Source organism: Chiloscyllium punctatum, chromosome 14 (assembly GCF_047496795.1).
Source record: "Chiloscyllium punctatum isolate Juve2018m chromosome 14, sChiPun1.3, whole genome shotgun sequence".
Lineage (NCBI taxonomy): Eukaryota > Metazoa > Chordata > Chondrichthyes > Orectolobiformes > Hemiscylliidae > Chiloscyllium > Chiloscyllium punctatum.
The window spans coordinates 41,211,609-41,237,884 of NC_092752.1; the positions used below are offsets into that span (position 1 = coordinate 41,211,609).

Here is a 26,276-nt window from a genome sequence, read left to right on the forward strand (position 1 = left end):
CTGAGGTCTAGTGGTGATTATTCAGTATTATATTTTTGGTTTCTAAATGTTTCTCAATTTTTCCTTTTCTTTCATCTACTAGCCCTCCTAATAACCTGCCTTTTGCAGGTCTATAGTACCAATTTCTGCATCTCCAGAAAATGATTAAAAACTTGCAGTAATGCCTGTATTAGCTGTTTCCTAGATTTGTTTCAAAGGTATAATGTATTGCATTCAGACACGGGTGTCATTCTATTTAGATTTCTTAAGTTTATTTTATATTTTATGCTTTTATTTCAAATGGTTACTTCATTTCTAACCTGAATATTTGATGCTATGCCCACATGTCGCACTTCCTTGATAAATACTGATGTAAAGTCATTATTAACCTTTCTGCAATTTCTACGTTGTCTTGGATATTACCATGCTCTGTCATTAAGTGACCATATTCCCAACTCAATTTTACTTTTATTAGTTACATGCCTGCAAAATATTTTATCATTTTTTGTTCTTCGATAATTAATCTTCTCCTCCAACTTGTTCCTATCTCTCTTGTCATACCATGTTTGTTGCACGTTTCTTCCTTATCCATAATTTTTCTTCCACCTTTATTCATCCATGGTGCTCTATTAGTTTTAACTTGTTCTCGTTTTCTATTTACATATAGCTTTTTTCTGTTTTTAAATGAATTATTATTTTCCTTTAAGAAACCCAATTTTAAATGTCTCATAATGGCTTTTCTACAGCATTTTTACCAACACTGCAATCCATTACATTTTCCAAGTTTCCAGCTCACTCAAAAATTAGCCTGTCTCCAATCTGCTACACTGGTCTTCACTATAATCACGTTCTTCTCAATTAGTATCTTAAAGCACAATGTTTCCTGCATGGACCTACTTTCATAATTATTTGCTAACTTGCATATTAACATTTTGTGATTCATATACTAGGTCATCAAAATCTTTCAATACCTTGAAGTTTTGCAATCTTACTCAATTTAAATTTATATTTTTCTATTTTTCCTGCCAATTTTACATTCTCTCTCATCCATCAAATGGACAGTGTGTTCTGGGGCGAACCAGGGAGTGGGCTATCCTTGACCCGGTAATGCCCAATGAGACAAGATTAATCAATAATCTCATGGTAAAAATAATTCTGGTGATACTGATCATAACATGATGGAATTTTCCATCAAGTTTAAGAGTCTGAGATTAGCATTTTATACCTAAACAAAGACTTGTGTAAGGGTATGAAAAGAGAGTTGGCTAAAGTGAATTAGGAAACCATATTTAAATGTAGGACAGTAGAGATGCAGCGGCAGACTTTCCAAGAGAAATTAAATTCTCAGCAAATCTTTACCCCAGTGCTAGTGCCCACGACTGAAGTCCCACAATTATCTTTTAGCCACACATTAACTCTCTAACCTTATTTACCCTATCTCAATTTGCTCATGGCTCTGGTAATAAACCAAAGATTACAACTTTTAGGGTCTGGTTTTTATTTTCGCTCCTATCTGCTCATACTCCCTATACAGAACCTCTTTCCTAGAAATGCTCTAGGTACCTATTTAGACTACAACGGTATCCACTACCTCCAACTGGAAACAGGAAAGGAGCTGTCCTTACAGTGGAATTTTACTCGTGGCAGCATAGAAGTGTATCTATCCTCATCTACACTATCTCCCATGACCATTGTATTCCTATTTGATCCCTTGACTGGAGTGGTTTCCTGTGTCAGTTCACTCATCCACGTGCATCCTGCTTTCATCCATATAAACTAATGTCAAAACTACTGGACAAATTGCATAGAAGACTCTGAACATTGTTACATTAATTTTAGACTTGGCATATTCAGTGAACAGGGAAATATATGTTAGATACAAAGTACAATTTAATTGAGCTAAGACTGATTCACCGTACCAAAACATCGATGTCTTAAGCACACACTTAAATCAATGCTTTTCTAGGAGTCTGATAATATTTGGCTATGCAAATTCATTTTCTGTTTTGATTGGAATAGAATTTATGTAAAACGTGTTGTCTTGTAAGATGCGTTTAAAAATAAACAGTTGTGTGCCTGTGCCTCCCTCAATTATTATTCTCTTGGGTTTTACTTTATTTTTAAACAAATGTTATCTTCTGATAAAATCTGAAGAACAAATGATTCTTAAAAATACATTTAAAACAGATAATATTGGCATTTCCAGCAATGGTACCTTGGATGAATTAGAATTTTGAAGAAACCAATTAGATTGTGCTATTAGAGGGAAGAAAACAATCATAAGAAGCATTGGTGCTATGTTTGTCAAATCAAAATATAAACAGTAGACATGTTATTTCAAAAAGTGCTGATATTTTGAACAGTGTTGATTTGATTTGTGAGTTGACACAACCATTTCCAACTAATTGTACTGTATACAATTTTATTGGGAAGTAAGATGTACTTCTATTTGATGTTGAGTGTTTGTTTTGTCTGTTTCTTTCCTAGAATTGCAGTTGTAAGTCCAATGGTTCAATATTTTGAGTACTAGTTATAAAGAATAAATAATACGGTCAGTTGTCTGGTTAATTCCTTGAATGGAAAGCAACCTTAACTTGTTTTAAGGGAAACCTCATTTTTGTATTTACGCAACTAGGCATTCAACACCTCTGAAATTCTTGATGTTTAAAGGCCTCAAATCAACTAACGTGAAGTATGATTGAATAGTACTACTGTGTCAGGATGTATTCTTGCTCAGAGCTTAGATGCAAGTTGAAGACAGACAGTAGTCAATATTCTGCCTGTTTCTGGCTGCTGCTGGAGTTTAACCAGGCTGAAGTTTCCTCCTTGGCTCATGAGCCTTTTCACTACTACTCTGATTAGAGCACTGGATTGTTAATCTGTTATCACTGTTGACTGGGCAATTCTAACTTTCTTGATTTGAATTCTACCTTATCAAATTGGTCATAACAGGTTGCCTTGACTGTCAACTTCTATTACCAGGTATACCATTTTAGGTTACTTTGACTCGAGAGGATGCAGAAAAGATTTACAAGGATGTTTCTGGGATTGGAGGGTTTGAGTTGTAGGGAGAGGCTAAATAAGCTGGGGCTTTTTCACCTGGAGCATTGGAGGCCTAGGACTGATCTTAGAGTTTTGTAAAATCATGAGAAGCATGGATAGGGTGAATAGCCCAAGGATGGGTTAAGTCCAAAACCAGACAGCATATGTTTGAGGTGAGGGGGACAGATTTAAAAAGGACCTGAGGTACAATTTTTTCATATGGGGGGGTGGGGGTGGGAAATGCATATATGAAATAAACAGCCAGAGGAAGTGGAGGAGGCAGATGCAATTAAAAAGGCATCTGGATGGATTTAAGAATATGAAGGGTATAAGAATAGGAAGGGTTTAGTGGGATACAGGCCAAATACGGGCAAATGGGACTCGGTCACATTGGTCTGGTCGGTATGGATGAGTTGGCCTGAAGGGTCTGTTTCTGTGCTGTATTACATGATGACTCTTTGACTCAATTGGAAGAACTGAGACGGCTCCACTCCGACCTTCTCAATCCTCTTAACAGCCTCAAATCATAACCATACCTTACTGTGCCTGACTATAACTCAAATTAGTGTCAAAAGGTGTGGTGCTGGAATAGCACAGCCAGTCAAGCAGCATCCGAGGATCAGGACCGTTGACGTTCGAACACAAGCTCTTCAATCCTGATGAAGAGTCTATGCCTGAAACATTGACTCTCCTACTCCTTGAATGCTGCCTGACCGACTGTGCTTTTCTCGCACCACACTTTTTGATTCTGATCCCCAGCATCTGCAGTCCTCACCTCTCCTCCATAAATCAAATTAAATGATGTTATCCTAAGGGATGTAACTGATGTCTGGAACAAAGTGTCCAGGTAACTTGCTTCCTCTCTGATATACGACTGATGGAGTGTCAGCAACAGAGTGAAGGAAATTGAACCTGGGAGTGAACACCAGCAGTGGCTAGTAATGGGAAGATAGTACAGTTAAATATGTGTCGAAAGAGCTAATACAGGATGGAGGGCTTCAGGTATTTGGGTCATTTGGGCTGTATTCCAGTGCAGGTGGGACCTGTACAACAAGGATGGGTTACACGTAAACTGGAAGGGTGTCAATTTTCTGGAACAAAGTTTGGTAGTACCACTTGGGACGGTTTAAACTAGTGTGGCAGGAACCAGAGCAGCAGGCCAGCAGGTAAAGATGACAAAAAGGAAGAGTTAGAAACTAAGGTCAGTTCAGCTAAGAGGAAGAACAGCAGGTTTGATGGTCAAAGGTGCATTTGTTTTAGATATGGCAGGTGAACTTGGAGCCTGGATTAATAAATATAACTATAATGTTGTAGCTATTGCTGAGTCTTGAGTGAGCGAGGGACAAGACTGGCAGCTAAACATTCTAGGATTTGGATGTTTCAGGTGTGATACAGGGGGATATAAAAGAGGTGGGGGAGATGTGTTACTGATTAGGGAGAATATCACAGCTATACTGAGGTAGGAAACCTTGAAGAGCTCATCCAGCAAGGCCACATTGATATACCTCAGGAATAGGAAGGGTGCAATCACTTTGATGGTATTGTACCACAAGCCTCCCAACAGTCAGTGAGTGATAGAGGAACAGATATGTGGATAGATTATGGAAAAATGTGGAAATAACAGAATTGTTGTGGTGGGCAATTTTAACTTCCCCTATATTGATTAGGATTCGCTTTAGTACCAGAGGCTTAGTTGGGGAAGAATTTTTTAGATGTGAGGAACTGAAGATTTTTTTGAAACAATATGCAAGTAGTCCAACTAGGGAAGGGGCCACACTAGATCGGATATTGAGAAATGAACCCGGACAGGTGATCGAAGTTTCAGTGGGGGAGAATTTTAGAAACAGTAACCACAAATCTACAGATTTTAAGTTACTTATAGATAAGGATAAATGTACTTCTCAGGTGAAAGTATTAAACTGGGGGAGGGTAACTACCACAATATAATGTATTTGGGAAGAACTAGAGAACATATGGACAAGCTGTTTGAGGATAAATCCCCATCTGGCATGTAGGTATCTTTTCAAGGCCAGTTGATTAGAGTTCAGGACCAGTATGTTCCTATGAAAATAAAGGCTAAGGATTGCAAGTTTCAGGAACCTTGGATGACAAGGGATATTTATAGCTTAGTCAAAAATAAAAAGGAGGAGGCACATGTGAGATTGATAAACTGAAATAATTCAAAGGAGAAGAGCTAAAATGGGCCATGAAATGTCTTTGGCAAACAGAATTAAGGAAAATAGGTAAAAACAAGGACTGCAGATGCTGGAAACCAGATTCTTTCTTCCCACCCCCATCCTCCTCTCATTTATCTCTCCATCCTGTAGGCACTCTGCCTCTATTCCTGATGAAGAGCTTTTGCCCGAAACATCGATTTTCCTGCTCCTCAGATGCTGCCTGAACTGCTGTGCTTTTCCAGCACCATTCTAATCTAGAATTAAGGAAACTCCCAAGGCATTTTACACATATGTAAGGAGCAGGAGGGTAGCCACAGAAAGAGCAAAAGAGGTAATTTACGCTTGGAGCCAGAAGTGGGTGAGATCCTGAGGAATATTTTGCATTGGTATTCACAAAGGAGAAGGTCATGATGTGTGGTGAGTCTCGGAAGGTCATGTTGATATTCTGGGGCATGTCAATATAAAATAAAGGTTTTGGGTATTCTAAAAAGCACTAAGATGGACAAGCCCCCAGAGCCTGAGGGGCTCTATCAGAGATTGAGGGAAGTAAGTGAGTAAATTGCTGGGGAATTGTATGAAATCTTGGTAGAGGGACACGCTTTTGTAACAGGAGAAATCCCAGGGGACTGGAGAATAGGCAACGTTATCCCTTTGGTCAAGAAGGGCAATGGGGATAATCCAAGAAATTACAGGCCAGTGAGCTTTTCATCAGTGGTAGGGAAAATATTGGAGAAGGTTCTTAGGGACAGGAATTATTCACATTTGGAAACGTATGTACTAAATAGTGTTAGGCAACATGTGGGATTGGCACAGGAAAGATCAAATCTCACAAACTGGATTGAGTTTTTTGAGAAAGTGACAAAAGTGACTGCTTAGGACAGGGCAGTAGATGTTTTCTATATGGACTTTAGCAAAGCCCGTTGACAAGATCTCTCATAGCAGACTGATACAAAAGGTTAAGTCACATGGGATAGTCGACACAAAGATTCTGGGAGCTGCAGATAGGGAGATGAATTGCCAGAGAATACAGCAGGACATAGGCTGGAGACTTGGGCGGAGAAATGACAGAGTTTGACAAATGCAAGGTGATGCATTTTAAAAGATCTAATGCAGGAGGAATGGCAGAACGCTTACTAGCATCAACATACAGCGGGATCTACATATATAGGTCCACAATTCCCTGAAAGTGGCAACACAAGTGGACAATATGATCAAGAAGGTATATAGCATGCTGGCATCCATTAATTGAGGCATAGAGTAAAAAAATTGACAAGTTGCAGCTGTACAGAACTTTAGCTCGGCCAAATTTGGAATATTGTACAGAGTTCTGGTCACCACACAACCAAAAAAATGTGGAGGCTTTGGAGAGGGTACAGAAACAGGTTTACCAGGATGATTCTCAGAACTCAAGTCAAAATATCAAATCTGATTTCTTGCCACATATGCTGCAACACCTGCTGAGCCTTTCCAGCAATTTCTATTTTTGTCTCCAATTCACAGCATCTGGAGTTCTTTCAGTTTTTATAAGGATGTGGTTTGGTTTAGAGGGTATTAGTTAGGAGGAGAGGTCATTCATATTTGGTTTGTTTTAAGTTGAATGTCAGAGGCTGAGGGGTGACCTGATAGAAGTATACAAAATGATATGTGACGTGGATAGAATGGATAGTCAGAGTCCTTTTACCAGGATAGAAATGTCAACGTCTAAGGGACAGAGAGTTAAGGTCAGTTTAAAGGAGATGTGATGGGTAAGTTTTGTTTTTAAAAACATAGCAGGTATTAAGTGCCTGAAATGTACTGCCAGGGGAGGTACTGGAGATGTATACAATAGTAATGTCTATTAGGCATCTTGATAAGATTTCTGAATAGGCAGGAAATAAAGGAATATAGGGACAGAAGGTTTTTAGTTTAGAAAGCATCATGTGTCAGTGCAGTCTTAGGAGGCCAAAGGTCCCGTTCGTGTGCTATACTGTTGTTTGTCAGGATATTTCTCTTCAGATATAGGTTAACAGTACATAGAGTATTTTACCAGCTCATATGGTACGACTATTAAAAATGAAGCAAAAATGAGTTCCATGTCACAGCTAGTATAACTACATGTACAAGGTAGGCAAGACATTGGGAATGAAACATCAATCTGCTGAACTTGTTTTGAATCACCGTACAAGATCAGAGTGGAATTTCCCACATATGTTTTCCTGAATTGACTGAGGGAGATAATTATTTTTGTCTTTCCTGGGGGATAACAAGGCTGCTAGTGACCGGATACACAGGAATCTTGTCCTTAGTTACATCATGACAGTCTGGAACAGACAGGTTTTTGAATTGTTTATCTTTTTATGTGTTTTTCAAGTGATACACTCAGATACTCAGGTATGTTCAGTTGTTCTCCTCAAATCTGTACATGAACTTTTCCATGAACTTGTTCATATAATTGCCTCTTCTATTGATAAAATGCATGAGCCATTGCCAACTCTGATGCAATAACTCCATTTTACAAAGGAAATTTAGACCCAAATTGGACCCACCCTATTTTACAGACAGACATTCTCTCATCCCTGAAGGTATCCTAAAGGTATATTCAAATAGCTGATAGATATCAATAGTCTGAACCACATGTCACACTTCAAGTGTCTGATCCTAGGATCAGACTGCCAATAAATATAGCTTTGTAAAGAAAAAGGTTGTAAACACAACTACAAAATTATCTTGAAACTCTTTTCTTTCAAAGTACCCAACTGTATATTCCACAATAGAAGTTCTCATTAAAATATCCAAGAATATAACAGTGGAAGAAATGTTACAATCCATGCAGTGTGCAGCAATTCCTTTCTTGAAATGTGGTTAATCCAGACACCTTAAATTATAGGCAATGATTTTAAAACAAAAAAAAAACTTTATATATTTAGTACAATCATAGGTTGCTTTGTGCTACACTATTTCTCATGAAACTGGTGTTAAACTACCCAGAATCATTTAATGCAAAACAGACATTTCACTCAAATTTTAATTTTCCATATTTATTCTTTTCCCTATAATCATCACTGTTTTGAAGTTAAGATGCATGATAAATGGTGCTATTCTCATATTCTTTTATCAGGTCTAAACAATAATGAATTAAAGTATTTTTCCCAAAAGATGATTCGTAATATGGACCTACATAATATTACAAAATAAGACGTGTTCATTTCACCAACATGGAAGAGGTGAAGATTTTAGTTTACTTTTGAAAATGTTTAGTTTATTAGAAATGTTGAGATGCACATTTTGAGTTTGAGTAACTTAACATATCAAGTTGATAACATAAGTTCATTCTGCCAGAGTAGTCTTGCTATCATCCTCCATAACTCCTCCCAAACCTAAGTAACTGCCTCTGTCTTATCCAAAATAGATCATCTCACTGGTCAAAGCATTTTAGAAACTTAGCAGGACCTAGGAGGATTTAATTTGTAATAAATCTTAATTATTTGATTTTTTTTCCCATCAAATATCATCCGGACATGAGCAGTTGCCAGTCAACTTGTTATTTTCAGATATCCCTTAGCAAGTGTATCTTCATGGAGTACACATGACTCACTCTGATTTCCAATATTTAATAGTTTATATTGATCAAAGTCTATTTGCTAAGGATTATCTATATTGCAAAACTTGTCAAGCTCCCTATGCAAGATCACTTTTTTTTGTCTCTGCTCCTTAATTGCTGTTACCTGCAAAACTTTCATTATTTTTGTCGATTAAAAGCCAAGGATTACACTTGCTTTAAACAGCTTTCTTGTACTGCTTCATTAGGTTTTGTTCCTTCAAATCCCTTACTTATTTTGTTTTACTGTCTATTCTCATTTCTTCTGTCAAAGCAAAATCAAGTTATTTCCATATTCGATCCGTAAAACCAGAAATTGCTACTATCCTCATAATTTACTGCAATTCTTAGTTTCATGTAATGTGAACTTTAAATTTATATATTGATATTTAGCCATTGACAGTTTAATACCATATACTATAATCTGTCAAACTGGTCTAACATGTAATATTTTGTCAAATGCTTTTTGAAAGTTCCAGCACGTCACATCAATAATACCACTCCCAATCTCCTTCATCACTTTAAGGAACACAATCAAATGAGTCAAATTTTATTTCAACACGTTTTTATTTATGAATACACAATTTTCAAATACCCCAGATTACAGTCTCCAAATATTTCTTACCACTGACTTTAACCTGACTGAACATAACTTTGAAGGTTTATCCTCTCCGCTTTTTTTTAAAAACAGGAGTACTGCATTTTTAACCATTCAGACCTTTGACAACAGCATCACATACAATGAGCATTGGAAGATGGTCGTCAGGGCTTCCACAATTTGTATCCTTACTTCAATAGCCTAGGTTCCATAAAGACAATCACAAAGGAATTGAATTGTTTTCTGTGGAGGATGGATGTACAGGACTGCAGGGAGAAGCAGATCATAGTGACATTGGATTAATTCCTTTTACCTACAGAAAACTGGTACAGATACAACAGGCCAAACTGACTTCTTCTATGCTGTTATGATTCTATGAAATTGACTGACATCCTTTGTATTTCTGTCCTCAGTAATTTCCAATTATATATATTTTTAAATCCAACTAGAGTTTTTAACAAACCTTCTTGGCCTTGTGCCTATTCAGCACAGATTTATGACAATAATGTTGACAGGAAAATGAAATACTTTTGTGAGGTACGTGCTTTATGTGCTGTAATAGTACATCTATATTTGCTTAAATAGAAACATAATGGATAATTCCTCAGTAACACATACATGCTTAAACATCATATAAATGATTAACATTAATCAAATTACAAACAAAATTAGAAAAAGTGAGTCAGTAAGATTGTTTTCGACATAAGTAACGTAGGCTTGAAATGGAAAAGTTTTACTGTCGTCATTTGTAATTTGTGATCCCAAAAAGGCTGGATTTGTATTTAACTATATTAAACATTTACTTATTACTTAGTTATCAGAAACATGTGTTTGGTGGTTCACTGCCATAGATACTCACATCTAAAATGATCCCTCAAAGATCCATGACCTTTATAAAAGCTTGATCAACAAACAAACAAAAATTATAGTGTCAAATTCTTTCTCTATTTCCTCGGCTGCATCTGTTAGCTATTGTTATCTTATTTGATGCAGTGATATTTGATTGGAAACCCTCCCTTCCGAAGCTAGTTCTGGTTTCTGCTATTGGTTTTATTCCTGCTAGATCATTAATTTCAAATCAGCAGGAGGAAACTTCTCTGAAGAACTGAACCAACACCGTTTACACTAAAATATTCTAAAACCTGTCAAATCAGAATAACATCTGATAAAAATAGGTTTCCACCATATTTTCCAGTTGATCGCACTTTACAAAAAAAAAGTGAGCAGTAAAGCAATGAGTGAAAAATAGAATACGATCCTTTCATTATATGTAGAACATGCCAATGTTGATCATGGAATTCGATCCTAATCATTTGATAAATTCTAGTCAACAGAACAATAACTGACAGCCAAATGATAGCTAAATAGCCTTCTATCTTCTGACTTTGTACCAAATTTCAGCAAAAGGAGCAAAACCAAAGACCTGGAATAATTAAGTATCAATGCTTATAGAATATAACTAGCTTCTGTTATCTATTGCTTCATTCCCCAACCATGCAATATTCAAATAAAACCTTTCGAACTAATTTTGATTTAGACTTAGATTTAGAATGTAGAAGTTACTCTCTGTATAAATAAAAACCGGTTTTAAATCTTAAATAGGACATTTCTTTCTCCTATATGCAAATACAATGCATATTTATCATTTGTTCATCATCACGGCCATGGTTCTATAGAATTGACCAATGAATAGTTAGAATTTATAAGGTCCATTCTGGAGGGTATCTTGACACAGTATGTGAACTAGGACGGGGGTTATACTGGACCTGGTTGTGGGAAATGAGCCCAGCCAGGTGAGTGAAGTTTCAGTGGGGGAGCATTTCAGAACTAGTGACCATAATACTGAGTTTTAAGATATAGGAATAGCAGTCCTCAGGTGACAGCATTAAATTGGGGGAAGGTGAACTACAATATTAGACAAGAACTGCAGAATTTTGATTGGATGCAGCTGTCTGAGGGTAAATCCACCTTTAAGTATACAAAAGGAAAGTAGGAAAGAACTTAAGCAAGGAATTAGAAGGGCTAAATGGGGTCGTTAACAAACAGGATTAAAGAAGAATACCAAGGCTTTTGATACATATATAAAAAGCAACAGGGTAGCCAGTGAAAGGGTTGGCCCACACAAGGACAAAGGAGGGAATCAGTATGTGGAGCTAGACAAGCAAGGGTGAGGTCCTAAATGAATATTTAGTGTCAGCATTCACCAAAGAGAAAGAATTGGTAGAGGATGATCTCAGGGAAGGGAGTGTAAAATAGTGAGTCGTAAAAAAGTACTAAGGTAGAGAAGTCCCCAGATCCTGATGGGATCTATACCAGAATATTGAGGGAGGCAAGAGAACAAATTGCTGGAGCATTGACAGACATCTATGTAAATTCTTTGGCCACAGGTGAGATCCCAGAGGACTGGAGAATGCCAATGTTATTCCATTGTTTAAGTGTACCAGGGATAATCCAGGAAATTATAGACAACCAGCCTCACATCTGTGGCAGGGAAATTATTGGAAAAGATTCTCAGGGCCAAGGTCTATACACATTTAGAAGCAAATGGACTTATTAGCAATAGCATAGTTTTGTACGGGTGTGGTCATGCCTCACTAACTTGATCAAGTTTTTGAGGAGGTGACGAAGATGATTGATGAGGGAAAAAAAGTTGAACTTAAGTAAAGCCTTTGACAAGATCCCTCAGGACAGACTGGTACAATAGGTTATATCACGTGGCATCAGGGGTGCACTGACAAGATTGTTATAGAACTGGTTGAGTCATAGGAGAATGGGGGTAACTTTTCAGAATGGAGTGTTGAAACTAGTGGTATTCCACCTCTGCTGTTCGTGGTCTGCATAAATGATTTGACAGAAAACATGGCTGGTCTAATGGAAATTATACAGTGAATGGCATTACCCTTAGGAGTATTGATATGCAGAGGGATTGGAATGTGCAGGTCCACAGATCACTGAAGGTGGCAGCGCAGGTAGATAAAATGTTAAGAAAGGTTTATGGCATGGTTGCCTTCATTGAGTATAAGGATAGGCAAATTATGCCACAGCTTTACAGAACTTCAGTTAGGCTGCTTGGAGAATGGTGTACAGTTCTGGTCACCATGTTACCAGATGCAATTGATTTGGAGAGGTTACAGAAAAAGGTTTAAGGATTTTTTGCTATGAAGGAAGGTTGGATAGACTGGGTTTTTCTTCACTGGAATCCAGGAGATGGAGAGATGATCTGATAGAAGTTTAAAAGACTGTGAATGGCATGGAGAGTGTGGAACATTTTGGGGCTTTCCCCAGGGAAGTATCAATTACAAGGGGACACAGATTCAAGGTGCTGGGGAGGGGGGAGAGGGAGGTTTAATGGAGATATATGAGGCAAAGGGTGGTGAGTGCCTGGAATGTTCTGCCAGAGGTGGTGGAAGTAGCAGATAATAGCAGCATTCTGACAAATACATGAATAGGAAGGGAACAGAAGGAAACAGATCCGTTAAGTGAGGGCAGTTTTAGTATGAAGTTAAAAATCACACAGCACCAGGTTATAGTCCAACAGGTTTATTTGGAAGCACTCGCAATCAGGTGGTTGTGGAGTATATGATCGGAAGACACAGAATTTATAGCAAAGGGTTACATTGTGACGCAACTGAAATTATATATTGAAAAAGACCTAGATTGTGTTTTTTTTAAGTCTCTCATCTTTTAGAATGAACATGTTGGTTTTAGTTCTTTCATAAATAAATCCCAGACCTTTTTTTTCAAAAAGTTACATTCTCAAGTGAACTTTATCAATAGGCGCCATGTCAGCCCAGACAATGCATTTAAGGTATAAGGCTGTCTGTGTCCCAATGTTCAAACTGAATCTATTTCTAAAAGAGGGATTTACAGAATCTTACATGGATTCATGCAGTTTTTGAGCAAAATAAAATATAATTCTGCAAATACGAATTCACCCACAAACGTGTGGTATAAATGTCTGTGAGAGAATGTGTGTATGTGTGAGAGTGAGAGTGAGAGTGTAAAGGGGTATAAGTCTGTAAGAGGGTGAGAGTATGGATATATATGTATGAGTGTATGAGAGAGAGTTTGAGCGAGTGTATGGGTCAAGCAACAATGCAAAGTGGTCGAGCAGAGGCTGATAGCCAAGTTCTGCACCCATGGGGACAGCCGCAACCGGGACCTTGGGTTCATGTCACAGTAAAAGGTGACACCACACACACACAGACTTATATCCCTTTATACTCACACACATACATACTCTGTCACCGACACTCATACCCACCCACATGCGTGCATGTGCACACATACACAAAGTTTGTGACGTGAATTTGTACTTGCAGAATTACATTTTATATTGCTCAAAAACTACATGAATCCATGGAAGATTCTGTAAATCCTTTTTTCAGAAATAGAATCAGTCTGAACAATGGGACACAGACAGCCTCACACAGGGTACCTCACAACTTTAATGCATTGTCTGGGCTGACACGGCAGTTATTGCTAAAGTTTGCTTGAGAATGTAACTTTTAAAAAAAAAGTCTGGGACATACATATGAAAGGACTAAAACCAACATGCCCATTCTAAAAGATGAGAGACTTAAAAAACAATCCAGGTCTTTTTCAATATATAATTTTAGTTGCATCACACTGTAAACCTTTGCTATAAATTCTGTGTCTTACAATGTTATACTCCGCAACCACCTGATGAAGGAGCAGCACTCCAAAAGCTAGTGCTTCCAAATAAACCTGTTGGACTATAACCTGGTGTTGTGTGATTTTTAACTTTGTCCACCCCAGTCCAATACCAGCACTTCCAAATCAGTTTTTGCATTGAACGGAAAAATGCACTTGGGCAGGCTTCAAGGGCCAAAGGGCCTGTTCCTAATTTGTATTGTTCTTTGTTCCTTATGCAATATAACAATTCTGTAAATTCTGTAATTCATTAACTATTAACAAGATGAATTCAGGGAATACCCCTGCTATCTCCCACTCCCTTCCCCCAAATGTTTGAAGTAAAAGCCCTGCCATCTCCTCCTTACAGCCTGCAATTGTTTCTTAAAAGTGTACTGGCCTCAGGTACTTAAGAAAATATGTTGTTGTCAATGATAATCCTATTCACCAAGTGTCCTACCACCTTTCTCAAAACTGCCTTGCACAACTGAGCTTTTGTTCTTTTGTCAAGCTCAATTGTTGCACAAATAAAATAATACTTAGTAAGTACGTATCATGAACATGTAAGTAAAATATAATAATTTTTAAGGTCTTTATTTTTCTCTTGAACTTTTAAACTTAAGAATCCTTTTCAAAAAGGAACTACAGACACTTAACGTGTTTCAGTTTTGTTTATTCACATCTTATTAGACTCTAATTTTTGGAACTGATCACAGTCAGTAAAACACAAGACTTCTCCAGGATGTCCAAGGAATCTTTTAAAGATGTGAAGAATTATAGTTCCTACGATAATGGTAAAAAATCAGGAAAGCTACTTCAAAGGGATTCCAGCATGGCCAACTTCATTGCATGTTCCTTAAAAAAAAGGCATTGTTGAAGTTTCACTATAGTTCGAATACTTTAGACGGGTCAGTATGTACAGGAGGATTTCCTGACACACAAGGAGCAAGGCCATATTGGATTTGGTACTGGGTAATGAACCAGGGCAGGTAGATGAGCACTTTGGTTATGTTCATATTAGTGATGGAAAGGGAAAGGGAAAGACCACAGGGCAAGAGGCACTGGTGGGGGAAAGGCAATTATGATGCGATTAGGCAAGACTTAGGATGCACAGATTGGGGAAGGAAACTGCAGGGAGATGGGCACAATTGAAACATAGAGATTATTCAACGAACAGCTACTGAGTGTCCTTGATAAGTACGTACCTGTCAGGAGGAGGGAGTGGTAGAGTGAGGGAGCCATGGTTTACTAAAGAAGTTGAATCTCTTATCAAGAGGAAGAAGGCATAAGGGTGGAGAAAGACCCTCTCTCTCTCCTTTTGGGCCTGCCCTCTGTATTTCTTGCAGACATGCATAAGAAAAAAAACTTTTCAATATTCTCACGTTCTGCGCAAGAAAGAATATCTTACTAGGTTGGAAATCCGAAAAAAAAAACCCTAGCCTGTCGGGTTGGTGGAAGATTGTTATGGAGCATATTCCCCTGGATTTTCTCACAAATATGGTACACCACAAAACAGAGAATTTTTACAAGACATGGCAGCCTTTTTGGAATACCTTGACACAGATTTATCTGCCACACTAACAAGTAACCATTGTGTTTCAAGAGTCCAATATCCAGGGAGGACGAACTGTGAACATATCAGCGTTTGTTTGGCTGGGCTGAGTTATTACTATTTATTAGTTTGTTGTTGGTTATTTATTTATTTAGTTAAATAGCCAGTTTGGGGTTTTTTTATTCTATATTTTTCTATATACATTTGTACATGAGGGTGGGTTGAGGATTTTGTTTTTAGTTTTTTTGTATTGTTTTGAATTGTATTGTTTTGGACTTGTTGTAATATTAAAAAATCTATTTTTTCCAATAAAAATATATTTAAAAAAAAAGAGGAAGAAAGCTTATGTCAGGATGAGACATGAAGGCTCAGTTAGGACGCTTGAGAATTACAAGCTAGCCAGGAAAGACCTAAAGAGAGAACAAAGAAGAGCCACGAGGAGACATGAAAAGTCATTGACAGATACGATCATGGAAAACCCTCAGAATTTCCATAGCTATGTCAGGAATAAAAGAATGACTAGAGTAAGATTAGGGCCAATCAAAGACAGTATGGGAAGTTGTGCGTAGAGTCCGAGGAGAAAGGAGAACAAGAATCCAGAGATAGTATATTCCTGTTAGGGTGAAAGGAAATGCTGGATAACTAAAGAAATTGAGGATTTGATTAAGAAGAAGGAACCAATGTCAGGAACAGACAGGATAGATCGAGCGAATCCTTAGAAAAGTATAAAGGCAGTAGGAGTATACTTAAGAGGGAAATCAGGAGGACCACAAGGGGACATGAGATAGCTTTGGCAAATAGAATTAATATATTTGTAAAATCCCTTTGGATTCTCCTTAAGGACAAAACAGTAACTAGGGAGAGAATACGGGCCCTCAAAAATCAGCAAAGCGGCCTTTCTGTGGAGCTGCAGGAGATGGGGAGATAATAAACAAGTATTTTGCATCAGTGTTTACTGTGGAGAAGGATATAGAAGATATAGAATGTAGGGAACTAGGTGGTGACATCTTAAAAAATGTCCATATTACAGAGGATGTCTTGGTGCTGGATGTCTTGAAACGGTTAAAGGTGGATAAATCCCCAGCACCCTGGACTCTGTGGGAAGCTAGGGAAGTGATTGCTGGGCCTCTTGCTCAGATATGCGTATCATCAATAGTCACAGGTGAGGTGCCAGAAGACTGGAGATTGGCAAATGTGGTGCCACTGTTTAAGAAAGGTGGTAAGGACAAGCCAGGTAACTATAGACCAGTGAGCCTGACGTTGGTGGTGGGCAAGTTGTTGGAGAGAATCCGGAGGGACAGGATATACACTTATTTGGAAAGAGAAGGATCGGTTAGGGATAGTCAACATAGCTTTGTGCATGGGAAATCATGTCCCACGAACTTGATTGAGTTTTTTGATGAGGGCAGAGTGGTAGACGTAATCCGTATGGACTTCAATAAGGTGCTTGACAAGGTTCATCATAGGAAACTGGTGAGCAAGGTTAGAGTGCATGGAATATAGGGAGAACTCGCCATTTGGATACAGAACTGGCTCGAAGGTAGAAGACAGTGGGTGGTGATGGAAGGTTATTTTTCAGACTGGAGGCCTGTGACCAGTGGAGTGCCACAAGGATTGGTGCTAGGTCCACTACTTTCGTCAGTTATATAAATGATTTGGATGTGAGCATAAGAGGTATAGTTAGTAAGTTTGCAGATGACCAAAATTGGAGGTGTAGTGGACAGCGAAGAAAGTTAGCTCAGATTACAAAGAGAACTCGATCAGATGGGCTGAGGAGTGACAGATGGAATTTAATTTAGATAAATAAGAGGTGCTGCATTTTGAGAAAAAAATCTTAGCAGGACTTATATATTTAATGGTAAGGTCCTAGGGAGTGTTGCTGGACAAAGAGACCTTGGTGTGCAAGTTCATAGCTCCTTGAAAGTGGATAGATAGTGAAGAAGGCATTTGGTATGCTTTCTTTTATTGGTCAGAGTATTGAGTGCAGGAGTTGGGAGGTCATGTTGCGGCTGTACAGGACATTGCTTAGGCCACTGTTGGAATATTGCGTGCAATTCTGGTCTCCTTCCTATTGGAAGGATGTTGTGAAACTTGAAAGGGTTCAGAAAAGATTTACAAGGATGTTGCCAGGGTTGGAGGATTTGAGCAATAGGAAGAGGTTGAGTAGGCTGGGGCTGTTTTCCCTGGAGCATCAGAGCTGAGGGGTGACCTTATAGAGGTTTATAAAATCATGAGGGGCATGGATAGGGTAAATAGACAAAGTCTCTTCCCTGGGTTGGGGGAGTCCAGAACTAGAGGGCATAGGTTTAGGGTGAGAGGGGTAAGATATAAAAGGGACCTAAGGAGCAACGTTATCACGCAGAGGGTGGTACGTGTATGGAATGAGCTGCCAGAGGAAGTGGTGGAGGCTAGTGCGATTGTAACATTTAAAAGGCATTTGGATGGGTATAGGAATAGGAAGGGTTCAGAGGGATATGGACCGGGTGCTGGCAGGTGAGACCAGATTAGGTCGGGATTTCTGGTCGGCACGGATGAGTTAACCAAAGGGTCAGTTTCCGTGCTGTACATCTCTATGTCTCAATGACTCTAAGTGTTAAATGAATATTTTTCATCAGTATTCACACTGGAAAAAGACAATGTTGTCGAGAAGAATAATAGGATACAGGCTACGAGACAAGATGGGAATGAGGTGCACAAGTATAAATTCTGGAAAGTATAAAAACAGTTAAGTCCCTTGGGCCAGATGGAAAGTCTGGGAGGAGATTGCAGAGCCTTTGGCTTCGATCTTTATGTTATCATTGTCTACAGGAATAGTGTCAGAAGACTGGAGGATAGCAAATATTGTCCCCTTGTTCAAGAAGGGGAGGACAGACAACCCTGGTAATTATACACCAGTGAGCCTTACTTCGGTTTTGGGTAAAGTGTTGGAAAAGGTTATAAGAGATAGGATTTATCATCACCTGGAGAGGAATAAGTTGATTAGGAATAGTCAACACGGTTTTGTGAAGGGTAGGTCATGCCTCACAAACTTTACCGAGTTCTTGGAGATAGTGACCAAACAGGTCGATGAAGGTCAAGCGGTTTATGTGATATATATGGATTTCAGTAAGGCATTTGATAAGACTCCCCATGGTAGGCTATTGCACAAAATACAGAGGCATGGGATTGAGCGTGATTTAGCGGTTTGGAACAGAAATTGACTAGCTGAAAGAAGACAAGGTGGTGACTGATGGGAAATGTTTATCCTGGAGTTCAGTTACCAGTGGTATACCGCAAGGATCTACTTTGGGTCCACTACTGTTTGTCACCTGTATAAATGACCTGGATAAGGCAGTAGAAGGATGTGTTAGTGTCATCCAAAAATTTACTAAGGTCTATGAAGTTGTGGATTGTGCTGAAGGATGTTGCAGGTTACAGAGGGATGTAGATAAGCTGCAGAGCTGGGCTGAGAAGTGGCAAATGGAGTTTAATGTGGAAAAGTGCGAGGTGATTCGTTTTGGAAGGAGCAACAGATATAAAGATGAGAATGTGTAAGTATGAGCAGGTAGGGAAAGAGTTAAGTTCTGAGTTTTGTGAAACAAGAGACTCAGCTGAGCATGACTCAGATCAGCTAAGAACTTGCAGTTAACAATGAGTTGCTGGAGACAAGAGTAATGGGTTAACAAGGTGGAAAATCATTATGTAGAGCCATTTAACAATATTGGAAGCATTTAACAACAAGGTGAAAAGTATTCATCATGTGAAGCCACTTATTCATTGTGTAACAACAAATGGCTTAATCTTTACAATTGACACTCGCTGATGGCAAAGGTCACCCAATCAATATGTATGTTGCCTTAGCTGTAAAATGACCATATAATTCAGTAAGAAACCGCTGCTTGAGAGAGAGAGAGCAAATCGATAACTCATGTCCCTGTGCACATGGGCAATTGTTCTCTCTCCCTCCACGGCCCAGAATAAAGATGAAGGAGGTAAAACCATACTGTTTCTCTTGAGCATTTTGCTTCGACAGTGGGCGGGAATGGGACAACAAAGAGTACTGGGCTAATTGTAAGATTCTTGGCAGTGTGGATGAGCAGAGAGATCTCGGTGTCCATGTACATAGACTCCTGAAAGTTGCCATCCAGATTGATAGGATTGTTAAGAAGGCTGAGGGACTTGAAGCTGTTTTCATTAAGCGAAGAAGGTTGAGAGGGGACTTAATTGAGATACAAAATAATCAGATGATAAGATCAGGCGGACAACGAGAGCCTTTTTCTTCAGATGGTGATGGCTAGCACAAGGGGACATGGCTTCAAATTCAGGGGTGATAGATGAAGGACAGATGTCAGGAGGTAGTATCTTTACTCAGCTAGACTTCATACAGTTCAAAACTAAAAATAGCTGTTATGAACATAGAACATTACAGCACAGCACAGGTCCTTAGGTCCTTGATGTTGCACCGATCTGTGAAACCCTTCTGAAACCCATCTATCCTGCACTATTCCATTTTCAACCATACGTTTATTCAAGGACCATTTAACCGCATTTAAACTGAATAAGTCTCCTACAGTTGCATCTCTGACCCTGCTTGCAACAGTAGTAAACTCACCAACTTTAAGGGCACTTAAATGGTCATTAGATAAACATATGGTTGAAGATGGAATAGTGTAGGATAGACAGGCTTCAGATTAGTTCCACGGGTCGATGCAACAGAGAGCCAAAAGGCCTGGACTGCGCTGTAATGTTCTATGTTCCAAGCAGCCATTTTAGTTTTGAACTGTATGAAGTCTAGCTGAGAATAGACATTTGGCACACAGTCATCAAAAATTCTGACAGATATTGTTAGAATCATTCTTTGACAAGGGAACACAAAAGTGAAAGGTGTTCAGAAAATAACTTGTTTTGCCAGAGTTTAGGTAATCTACAAGTGAATTAGTGAGAAACAAAATACTTTTTCCCTCTTTCCCATCTGAAAAGACAAACACTGACCATTTATCTGCATAAACCATCACAGCTGTTGAACCTGGCTTTGAATTTTATATTCAGAGAGAAAATGGTCAGGCAACAACAGGTTTGCAATGATCTGAGAGACTGATCTTATTTTAATCTTTAAGTAAATTTTATCCTGAGCTATGTGTTTTAGTGAAAACATAACTAATGCATATTTAGAGACAATGACCCAGACACCACCATCACAATCCTGAGTGTGTCTTGCCCTATTGACAAGACCAACTCACCAGAGGTGATGGAACAGCCATTTACAATCCAGAGGGAGTGATTTGGGAATGCTAAGGGAGTTGGCTGCTTAATATTAAATCCTGACCCCATGATGTTCCATATCATCAAGTCAAACCTAGGTAAGGAAACTTTCTGCTGAGAACCAATTACTTTCCCTCTCAGCTGATGTATCATTTACCTCCATGTTGAACACCACTTGGAGGCTGCATGGAGGCTGGCAAGTTAATACAATACACTCTGAGTGAGGGACTTCAATGATCATCCATTAAGAGGGGCTCAGAAGCACCACTATTGACTGGGTTCACTGACTCAAAGCAATTAGCTGCTAGAATGGGTCTGCAGCAGATGGTGAGGGAGCCAGCAACAGGGAAAATCAAACTTGACATCATCCTCACCCGTCTCCCTGCTGGAGATGCATCTACTTATAAGAATATCAGTAAGAGTGATTGCTGCACTGTCCTTATGGAGACAAAACTCCAACTTCACACCAAAGATATCCACCATTGTGTTATGGGACATTACCATCATTATGAATGGAATAGATTTCAAACAGGTTTAGCACCTTAAGACCGGGCATCGATAAAATACTATGAACCATCAGCAGCAACAGAATTGTATTCAAATATCGTCTTTCATCTCATGGTTTAGCAGAGAATATGCCAAGCTAAGACAGTGCAATAAAGAGTGGAGGGGCACAAGCCACGTGAAGCATTACATCTAAAAACTGAATGAAGCTGCCATATAGAACTAGCTACATACCAAACAGCATAAACACTGTGATGGAATGGGCTAAATGATACTATAACAAGCAGATCAAATCTGAGCTCTGCAGTCCTTCCAGTGGTGAAAGGTGAACAACTGAAACTTCACTAAGGAGAATGCTCCACAATATTCATATCAATGATGGGGGAGCCCAGCATTTGCAAGCATCTTCGGCTAGAAGTGCCAAGGAAATCCATTTCAATCTTCTGAGGTACGCAGCATCACATATGTGATTGAAATCTGCAAAGGCCATGGGTCCTGACAACATTCTGGCAATATTATTGAAGGTTTATCCTCCAGAACTGTCATGTACTAGAACAGCTTTGAGAGGAACATCGATAGAGCTGGCATCAACCCAACAATGTGGAAAATTACTCAGGTAAGTCCTGAACCGAAAAACCCAAAATAAACCTAAGTTAGCCAATTACTGCCCTAACAACTACTCCGATCATCAATACAAAAGTCACTAACAGTGCTAACAAGTAGTGACTTACTTAACAATAACCTGCACACCAATGCTCAGTTTGTGTTCTTCTTAGGTCACTCAGCTCCTGACCTCATTGTACCCTTGGTTTAAACATGGGCAAAACAGCTGACTGCAAAAGGGGTGAGGGGGACTAAATGGACTAGCCACATCAATATTAAGGGTGCAAGAGGTCAGAGACTAGGAATCTTAGTAAGCAACTCACCTCCTGATTCCTCAAACCATGTCCATCATCTACAAGTCAACAGTGTGATGGAATGTTCTTCATTTTTCTGGATGAATGCATGGCTAACAACATTCAAGGAGCTTGACACCACCAAGGACAAAGCATTTGGTTTGCGCATCCACAAACATTCATTCTCCTCAAGACTGACACTCAGTAGCAGCAGTGTGTTCCATATACAAAATGCAGTGGAGAAATTCACAAGGCACAAAGACAGCATCTTCCAAACCATGACCAGTACTACCGAGGACAAGAGCAAGAGAAATTAGGAATGCCACCACGTTGAAGCTCCTGTTATGTGGAGACATTGAAGCAGCTGTGGTTTCTTTCCTTACAGCAGAATAATGAAAGAGTGATTTATTTGGTTACTTTCTATCCACTCCACCAGAAAACACAAGGGCTTTTGATAGACCAAGTAAGAAAATAGCATTTCTATTCTGTGAATGAGTAAGTAGAGGTCACAGATTTAAATTAATTGGAAACAGCTAGTAAGGAAAATGTTTTCACTTGGAGGTGTATTAAGATGGAGAACACACTACCTAAAACGGTTCTGGAATCAGATTTTATTGGAACTTACAAAAGCTGCAGGGACAAGTGGGAAAACACTGAGATGTGAAACAAAATGAGAGTTTGTTTTCAAAAAGCCAGCACAGAAATAGCAGGTTGAATGGCCTCTTCCTCTGCTGCAAAATTTGATGATTCTGTACACCAAATGCAGATTGACAAAGACATAATTTTTGGCATTTAAATTTCAATTGATTTGGCAATATATCCCAGATTAAACTTGTGTATTGCAATCTCCAGAGACAAAATGATTGGTGAACATTTACACTGAGAACCCAATGTGTGATTTCCTACACACCATCACTTAGAGTCAAAGAGCACAGAAACAGACCCTTCGTCCAAACAGTCCATGCTGACCATAATCCCAAACTAAACTAGTCCCACCTGCCTGAACTTTAGCCCATATCCCTCCAAACATTTCTTATTCATGCACTTATCTAAATGTTTGAGATCTTGGAGAAAATTTGTAGCTCAGGTTGTCGGTTTGCTCGCTGAGCTGGTGGGTTTGTTTTTAGATGTTTTGTCACCATGCTAGGTCAAGTCATTGACAGCCTCCAGTGAAACATTGACGTTCTGTCCCACTTGCTATTTACGTGCCTTCGTTTGTTGTGGTGGGCAATATCATTTTCGGTTCTGTTTGTTAGAGGTTGGTAAATGGAGTCCAAAGAATGAGACTAGAAAACTCCAACACACCCTATTTCTACTGATTACCAAAAGGTACACAAACAAGGGCTCCCCTCAGACCCATAGTCTCATTTCTTAGCATACCAATATACAGGTTAACAAAAGAATTTCAACAAAAACTTAAACAGCTGGTAGAAGACTCAACCCACTCCACCCAGAAATTCCTTAACATCAAAAGATACCAAGGGAAAGAACAGCAAGGTCATGGTTTCCTTCAACACAACGGCCCCTATTCACATCAATAAACATCACCCTAGCCAAAGAAATACTAGCTTCACTGCTTGACAAACCAGAGGTATAAACACCCGACAGCACCAACTTGATCAGCAAGGAAAGCATCCTCAAACTACTGAACCTGTGCCTTACAACCCACCTCACCTTCAACGACAAGATATATAAACAAATCATATGGACACCTATGGGATCACCAATATCAGGACTTACAATAGAAGCAGTTGTTCAGAGATTAGAATAAACAGCCCTTCCCAAAATCCAGCCTAAGCTTTGGGTCCGCTTTGTGGATGACACCTTGATCACCACGAAACGCGACAAACTAGAAGAAATCCACAAACACAAACAACATCCTTACTGGTAAAGTTCACCAAACAGGAAGAGAACAATAACTGACTCCCCTTTCTGAATGTCACGGTAGACCAAAAAGCCAATGGAGAGCTGCAGATCAGCGTTACAGGAAAGCCACACATACACGACCAGATACTCAACTACAGAATTCCAACACCGAGAAATGGAACTGCATCAGGATACTATTCAAATGAGCCACTACAAACTGCAGCACCCCAGACCTACAAGAAGCAGAGGAGAAACACTTATACAACGTATTCAGGAATAACAGTTACCCAATAAGCGCAGTCCACCGATTCCTGCACAACAGACCTAAACAGAAAGGCACAATACGCCCAGAGACTCTAGTCAAGCTACCATACAAAGACATTTCAAAGATGACCACCAGAATATTCCAGTCCCTAGGGATTATGGTAGCCCACAAACTTGAATGGAAAAGAACTGATGAATTTAAAAGGATCCCGTGCCCACAGCCTGCAGAACAAACATAATATCCAAAATACCCTGCAAGGACTGCAACAAACATTACATTGGTCAAATGGGCAGGAAACTAGCCACTAGGACACATGAGCACCAAATGGCCACCAAAAGTCATGACAAATTATCATTCGTAACCATACGCACCAACGATGAGACACACCAGTTCCACTAGCATGATGCATCCCTCCTGGAACAGGGCAAACAAAGACACACATGGAAATTCCTAGAGGCCTGGGATTCAAACTGGAACTCCATTAATGAACATTTGGATCCCATTTAGCAACCTCTCAGAAACAGAACTGGAAATAATATCATCTACCACAACAAACTAAGACAGACAAATAGCAAGTGGGGTAGAACACAAACACTTTACCAGAGGCTCACTGACGTTACCCAGAATAGTGATGAAACATCGGAAAACAAATCCACCAGCTCAGTGAGCAAACAGACAACCTTATCTCAATGTCTTTTAATCATTGTAATTGTACACACATCCACATTTCCACTGGAACTTCATTCCACACACAAACCACTCTGAAAAAAAAAAGCCCCTCATGTATTTTTAAAATCTTTCTCCTCTCACCTCATTTGTTTCAGTCAATTGAAAAAATCTGAGTTGACATTTCAAAAATCTGGCCTTTAAGTCACGATTCATATATACCAAGGTCTCTTTCAACTTTCTGCTCAAATTCTATCAGACCCTCTAGTTTGACTTCTAACATGAAGTTGGTAAAAACAATGACTGCAGATGCTGAAAACCAAATACTGGATTAGTGGTGCTGGAAGAGCACAGCAGTTCAGGCAGCATCCAAGGAGCAGCGAAATCGACGTTTTGGGCAAAAGCCCTTCATCAGGAATAAAGGCAGAGAGCCTGAAGCGTGGAGAGATAAGCGAGAGGAGGGTGGGGGTGGGGAGAAAGTAGCATAGAGTACAATAGGTGAGTGGTGGAGGGGATGAAGGTGATAGGTCAAGGAGGAGAGGGTGGAGTGGATAGGTGGAAAAGAAGATAGGCAGGTCGGACAAGTCAAGGAGACAGTAACTGAGCTGCAAGTTTGAAACTAGGATGAGGTGGGGGAAGGGGAAATGAGGAAGCTGTTGAAGTCCACATTGATGCCCTGGGGTTGAAGTGTTCCGAGGCGGAAGATGAGGCGTTCTTCCTCCAGGCGTCTGGTGGTGAGGGAGCGGCGGTGAAGGAGGCCCAGGACCCCCATGTCCTCGGCAGAGTGGGAGGGGGAGTTGAAATATTGGGCCACAGCAGGTCAGGCAGCAACCAAGGAGCAGGAAAATCTACATTCGGGCAAAAGCCCTTCATCAGGAATGGAGACAGGGAGCCTCCAGGGTGGAGAGATAAATGGTAGGGAGGGGGAAAGTAGCAAAGTGTACAATAGGTGAATGGGGGTGGAGATGAAGCCGATAGGTCAGAGGGGAGGGTGGAGTGGATAGGTGGGAAGGGAGGTGGGCAGGTCGGACAGGTCATGAGGATGGTGCTGAGCTGGAAGTTTGGAACTGAGGTAAGGTGGGGGGAGGGGAAATGAGGAAACTGGTGAAGTCCACATTGATGCCCTGGGGTTGAAGTGTTCCGAGGCGGAAAATGAGGCGTTTTTCCTCCAGGCGTCAGGTGGTGAGGGAGCGGCAGCGGAGGAGGCCCAGGGCCTGCATGTCCTCGGCAGAGTGGGAGGGGGAGTTGAAATGTTGGGCC

The 26,276-nt window shown here is 39.7% G+C and overlaps 2 protein-coding genes across 5 annotated transcripts in view; one reads left to right on the forward strand and one right to left on the reverse strand.

Moving 5' to 3' along the window:
* idua (alpha-L-iduronidase) overlaps window positions 1-26,276 on the reverse strand; it is a 261,756-nt gene that overhangs the window by 177,216 nt on the left and 58,264 nt on the right. The gene's annotated exons all lie outside the window — the stretch shown is intronic.
* Window positions 1-26,276, forward strand: part of slc26a1 (solute carrier family 26 member 1) — a 54,081-nt gene that overhangs the window by 1,038 nt on the left and 26,767 nt on the right. The gene's annotated exons all lie outside the window — the stretch shown is intronic.